Genomic DNA, 6,973 nt, shown 5'->3' on the forward strand with positions numbered 1-6,973 from the left:
CGTCTGAGGAGGCTTATTTGCATACAGCGCAGGGGAGCCAATCAGATTCGTCTCAGCCTGAAACAGGCTAAAACTAAATTGTGTCTTGTTTATTAACACAAGTTTTAACATGTTGCTCCAAAATACCACTGGGTTGTAAAAAGATTTCACAGTCATGTGATAAAAGGTGCATTCATTTGGATGTTTAGCTACCCTGCTCTGCTGCACCTGACAGCTCGGTTGGTCTGAGGATGGGGGCGTGGCTCTAATGGCCCAAAGACGGTCACGTGTTGAGGCTGACCAATCAGACGTCGAGAAAGTGAGCTAAAATGGGCGGTCTTGCTGATTTTTTGAGGTGGTGACATCATATCAGGCTATTTGACGTTTGAATGGGGGAGGGGCGGTGAAAGCATGCGCCCTCTAGTGGTTTGCGTAGAACTGCATTACTCCACTGACCAATTTTCGAAAAATAAATCGAAATTGCAAATCAACAACAATAACAGCATGGATTCACAGACTTTTTCGGATACATACAACAATGAATTACGAACTATTTTATAAAACAAAAATATTCGTAATGTGCCATTTTTGTAAAAGTTAAGTTTCGTTTTACAAATGACAGATCCGGATGATTAAACGGGCAGATTAAACGATGCAGTCTACCATTCACTGTCAATGGAAGCCAGCAACATGACGTTGCAAAGACGGAATGAACGCGTTTTTGCATCGTTTCATCTGCCCGTCTGAACGCACCATAAAACCATGCTTCGATGATGTCGCCTACAGGCTTCTCTGCCTTTTAGCTAACTTTGGTCGGGTTCAATGCTTTTTTTGGTCACAATCGTGTAATCTTTTTAAGATTCGTTTTTGGCTTTTTGCCTTTATTGATAGTTACAAATGAAGACGGAGAGAGAGAGAAGGGGAGAGACATGCAGCAAAGATTGTCATGAACGGGACTCGAACACGCGACGCGCTGTCAGGCCAGAGCCTATATGTGGCAGGCACCAGGACCGCTAGGCCAGCGGGCACCCCGACAAAATAGTTTTTGAACGGTGCAGTCGCTCCTATGCACAGTGTTGAGTTTATGTCTGTCTGTCTGTCTGTCTGTCTGTCTGTCTGTCTGTTTGTCCGTTTGAGCACGGAATGGGCACGGACATCATGTCTTTGACATCATCCAATGTCATCATTGTGAATTTGTGATGAAAGGTGCAACGCTCACTTCACACGTGTGTGATTAAAAAAAAGCACTTATAGTTAGTGAGAGGAGGTATTTGTGAGAAGTTTAGGGCATTTTCACACCATAGCCCCTGAAGTGGACAGACCATGACTCAATTCTTGTGCATAATGTGAACACGCAAAAAGAACTCAGCCCCATGATCGTGAACCGTATGAATACACTTGGTTCACTTCTAGTCCGCATTGCAGTTGAGTTCGCTCAATCTGAGAATCCATTTGGTAGTCCACTTCCTCCCGGGTGCTTCTCTGTTTATTCCTACTAACAACAACACTACATGCCACGTGGTGCTGACAGATGAGAGATTACGTACAGTTCTGCTTAACTTGTGCATTGTGAACACGAAGTGCTCCAGGGTCGGTTCACCTTTTGCCACTGGATTTTAGGCTTGCCGTGGCATAGAAAGACCACCTGCTGTGCCTGCCAACTCTAAAAATGACTTTTAGTCTGAACTGTGAACAAAAAGGAGCCAAGGACCGAGGCCCCATCAAAGCTGAAGTTGACCAGAAAGAGAACCGAGTACTCTTTCAAATGAAATGACAATCTGAACGCAAAAACAACTCATTTCCTTTTCTGTTGGTCCAGTTGAACAGGACTAATTTCGGATCATTTGTAAGGATTTATAAGGAAGTGAAAACTAAGGTCCGAATGTTACGAACACACAATGTTATGCAACACAGCATTATTTACCTATACTGTTACAAACATCACAGTAAAGGTTTCATTGTGCCTGTGACAACGACAATGATACTCCTAAAACCTTTCCGGTATATATTAGGCTAACCGTAATCAGACCGCTAGGCTAATGTCACATATACATTCAAAGAGTAATTCATGAATAGCCATAACGACTTCACCAAAACAAAAAGGACTCAGCTTTGTGACCTGTCTCGTTACCACTCACGGATCACAGAAGTTTGAGAATATTGGAATGAAAGCATAATGGAGTAGTTTATGATGATATTTATTGATTAACCACATAATCATTGGTGCTATTTATAGGGCCCAGGGAGCAGTTAGGGGTTACGTGTGTCTTGCTCAGAGACTAGAAGACGCATAGACTGGGTGGACTGGGGTGTGAACTGGGGCTATATGGCTGTTGAGTTAACCACTTGAACTCCATTATGTCTATTCTGGGGGGAGCTGCATTCACCAAAAATAGCAGATCTACAAGATAGACCGGCTATTTCTGGCAGAGTTGCGGTGTAGACAGAAAAAGTACAGCTGTAATTCAAGTGTGTTTCATTTAGACTTTAGAGGGTTAAATGGTTAAGAAGCCTATTGGGGCGGGGTTAAAAAACAGTCTGTACTGGTGGTACATGCTCCTGTGTGGTCTGCCATAGCAATAGGCCTATCTCACAGCCCCCTTTCCACGCCCACTTCCGGTAGATAGTGGTGTCATTTAACATTAGGCATTTACATTTTATTTCTCTGGAGAATCTAAGTACATTTCCTAATGTTAAAATGTCAAAGACCAATAATAATATGAAGAAAACACAATGGTATAACAACTCAAATAAGTAGAATAAACCTTACCTTTACAAAACGGTAGTTTGTGGCTTGTGAAAATACCTCTTTTAACATGGAAGCCTATGGACCGCAAAAGAAACACCACCACTAGCTCCAAAAGGGGGCGTGGAAAGGGGGCGGGGAAATGCTGTGAGATAGGCCTATAGAGCGTCGCAGGGAGGCCTCCTACCCTGGACCAGGAAATTAAACCCAATGCATTTTCCTCATAGACATTTCTTAAAGTATTTATTTAAAGACGGTTACGCCGCGGACAAAGCCAACTCGAGTCGTGACAACTCATGACAACACAAACAATATTTTGGACCAAACAAATAATTAGAAAGAAGAAAAAAACACTTTTTTTGTTGTTTTTCTTCTTTATAATTATTTGTTTGGTCCAAAATATTGTTTGTGTAGGAGGCGGGACTGCGACGCTCTATAGCAGGGGTGCCCACACTTTTTTGACTCGAGAACTACTTTTAAACTGACCAGCTCAACAAGATCTACCCACCCACAAAAATATTATCCTGAGGCGTTAGATATAAGACTAAAAATGGGAAATAGAAGGGCAAAATGGAATTGGCATAGGTTTTTTAACTTTGTAATGTTTGTCTGCAACACTCTTGAAAACAATGTATTGCTTTGTGGGTTTGAGCTGACAGGTCCTTTTTATGTCATGTATCAATCAAGTCACCTTAATTGGCAGATTTTTATTATATATTTTAGGAGCATGTCACTGGTCTACTTGCACAACCTATGTGATCTACTGGTAGATCACGATCTACCTTTTGGGCACCCCTGCTCTATAGCATACTCGCCATACTGTAACAAAGAGAACAGTCTATCCCAGCTCTGGTGAACACGAGTGTGATTATTGTGTTGTTTAGGATTTGAGGACCGGATTGAGATGGTCAAAGGGCTCACGGGCCGCATGTTGCCCATTTGTGGCCTATATGCAGATAGGTGGGAACAAGTCAACAAGCACATAGGTACAACCGTACAACGCATTCTGAACTCCGAAGCTTCATAGGTTTTTCATCCAATCGAAGTTATTTCCTTTTGGTTCAAGTGGATGTGCAGGAACAAGTGGCATGTTTCCATCATCTCTCACAGGGACTGGGTAGTTGTATGGGGTAGCAGCGTTCATCATTCCACTGTACTTTGTCCAGGGACTGACCAATGGAAGGGCCAGGCCTAGAAGACCAAGAGTGCAGGAGACAAATATCACTGGCTCTTTATTCCATACGTTCTTTAAAAAGGCTGCGACCCCCACCATGGTGTCTTCGGGCCACGTTTGGATATAGGCTACTTGAAGATGGATTCAAAAGAATGTCACAAAAAGTGAATGATTTTCTTTTTTTAAATTAAAGTGAACAAGAGGTGGGCCTATATATACCCCCTCGGTTGATATGTCATTGAGCTATATGTTTAGCTGGTATACAGATCAGCGTAATAAGTCCTCCTTATATGGTAGCATGTGTACCCTTGCCTTTATGCCCATATTGGAGATCTCTGTATTTGTCTGCCTGTGTCCCTTTTATGCCCATATATGGAGTACAGTGTCAGCCATGCCCAAAAATGGAGTCTAATCCAATCTATGATGTCGGTACTATAACTATTTGCAGTTGTATCTATCTATCTATAAATGCACCATGTCTCTGTATGTCTGTGTGTATATCAAATTCGACATACGCGTTTCCACACCCCCACAGGGAGTGCACTAGTGCCCGGTGTCGAGTCGGTCGGACCCACGGTTGTCCAGAACCGCCACAAAAGGCCTCTGCCCGGGCTCTGGACAGGGCCCCTGTCCAGCTGCAGTGTCCATATGGAGCTGGCCTGTTCTGACATCACAACACTCCATATTTGGGCATGCCTGACATCACAACATTCCATATAGGCATGCCTGACACAGAACTCCATATATAGGAATAAAGGGACACAGAGAGACAGATACAGAAATCTCCATATATGGGAATAAAAGGGACACAGACAGATGGGTGGAACGGGTACTCTGACACGGGTACAACGGGTATTGCATAGCCGGGTGGGGCATGGATCTCCAATTTACATGGTTACTGACTTGGTGCTCTATAGCCGAGCACCGGTCGATTATCTAACTATAAATGCACCACATCTCTGTCTGTCTGTCTGTCTGTCTGTCTGTCTGTCTGTCTGTAATGCACTCCATATATGGGCATAAAAGGGACACAGACATAACTAGAAATGCACTCTGTCGAGTATACAGCCAACTTGCGCTTTGCACACAAGTTGGCCATGAATGGCCTATACTTGTGCTCTCAGAGCATGCAAATGATCTCTGACTCTTGTCAACTTACCGTCCCTCCCCCCCCTTTTGCCAGCTTGACACCCCTGGTCTATTCTAGACCCAACGTGTGAGGATGTCTTGCCTATGTATATTCTCTTTCCCATTGTAAATTGCAAGCTTCTTTGGCAAATGGGCAAATAGAAACAGACAGTATCAGCATCCATGGACTTTTTAAGTTATGTCAAATCAATTTAATTGGTCCATAAGCAGACTCCAATCAAGTTATTGAAACATCTGAGTTATTATATGTCTATAAATCCTGTTCGATTTTTATTATTTATTTATTTATTTTAGTAATTGTGTCCTCAAATGGAAAACGGAATGCTTCCGCACGTATTGTGCGCTGTGAATGGCTGGAAGGTGTGCCAACGGGTGTGCCACATGCCAATATAAGTGGCAGGGAGGGAGGGAGAGAGAGTGGTAGGGATATGTCTTACCATGTATGCATCCATTTCTTTTTACATGGTCTTTTGTGGGAGGTGTAACAAAACATAAGACAGGGGGGGGTGGGACCCCTAAGAAAGGTGCAATTCTGGGAAATTGCAAACTTGTGTGGTTTGGGTCGTGAGGAATCATTTGGGAAATTAATTCCGTCTTAATATTATATATTGTGATGTCATGTGAAAATCTTCAAATCTTGAGACGCTAGCGCCCCTTAAAAATCACGCCCGTGTGAAATGAGGGGCGCTCTTGTCATCGTATCAATTTATGTTAGCGGACATTTGACATTGCTACATAAGGTACATAATTGGGTGGTCCCTTATTGGCCAAGCGTTCCCACCAACTTTAGCCGATTTGCTCGTTTACATATGACATATGTTTTCCCTTCAATGTCAATGGCGTTTAATGTTTTGATGTTTAATTTACGTTTATCATCATACATCATCATTGATCATCTCATACTGGCCAATCAGAATGCCTGTTGCCTGTGATTGGTTAGCTGATCTTTGCTGGTTTACATATGACATACGTTTTCCCTTCAATGTCAATGGCGTTTAATGTTTTGATGTTTAATTTACGTCATATTTAGCGGAATTCTGACGTCATTTCTCCGTTCACTGTCAATGGCAAATATTGAGACGTGTAGGGACAAGATTTAACGGACATTTGACCTGAATTCCCCGTTCATTGTCAATGGAGAATATTGAGATGTGTGGGGACAAAAGCTGTTTATAGAAAGGGGCTAAAGCGCCCCTTAAAAATCAGACCTGTCTGAAGTGAGTGGTGCAACAGCGCCCCCTGTTGGTACCCTAAACATGTATACATATACATATATAGGGACAAGACCTTCAGTAATTCTTTGGAATCCGTGGAATACATAAGGTGGTCCCTTATTGGCCAAGCGCTCCCACCGACATGTGATTGGTTAGCCGATTTGCTGGTTTACATATGACGTAAATTTTCCCTTCAATGTCAATGGCGTTTAATATATTCATATTTAGCGGAATTTTGACCTAATTTCATTGTCAATGGCAAATCTTGAGACGTGTGGGTATATATATATATATATATGTATATATGTATACAGACAGACAGACAGACAGACAGATGTCAGCCATGCTCATACAGCTATGAAAATATGTCCAATGTTTAATTTTCTTTTCTTCTTTTTTTTAACTTTTGTAGTAGATCATTTATTGACAAATGGAAATGTTTTCTGATACTTTGTAGCCTATTATAAAAGGTAGACACGTTTAGCAGAACTGATTAGGTATAGAAAGAATAAAGAAACCAATGTGGTTCACATGCAGTCTGAGAAATCTAACTTTGACTCAGTTTGAAGTAGGTGGGAAATGTTTAGTGCAGTGTTTCTCAAACTTTAATTATCTTAATGTCAAGTTAACTCTGTGTTACGGACCTGTAGGGGCCATTTGGAACCCCCTCATTTTTGATTGATTGATTGATTGAGTTTGCAGAATTACAGT

Source organism: Electrona antarctica, assembly GCF_951216825.1.
Source record: "Electrona antarctica genome assembly, chromosome: 15".
Classification (NCBI taxonomy): Eukaryota; Metazoa; Chordata; class Actinopteri; order Myctophiformes; family Myctophidae; genus Electrona; species Electrona antarctica.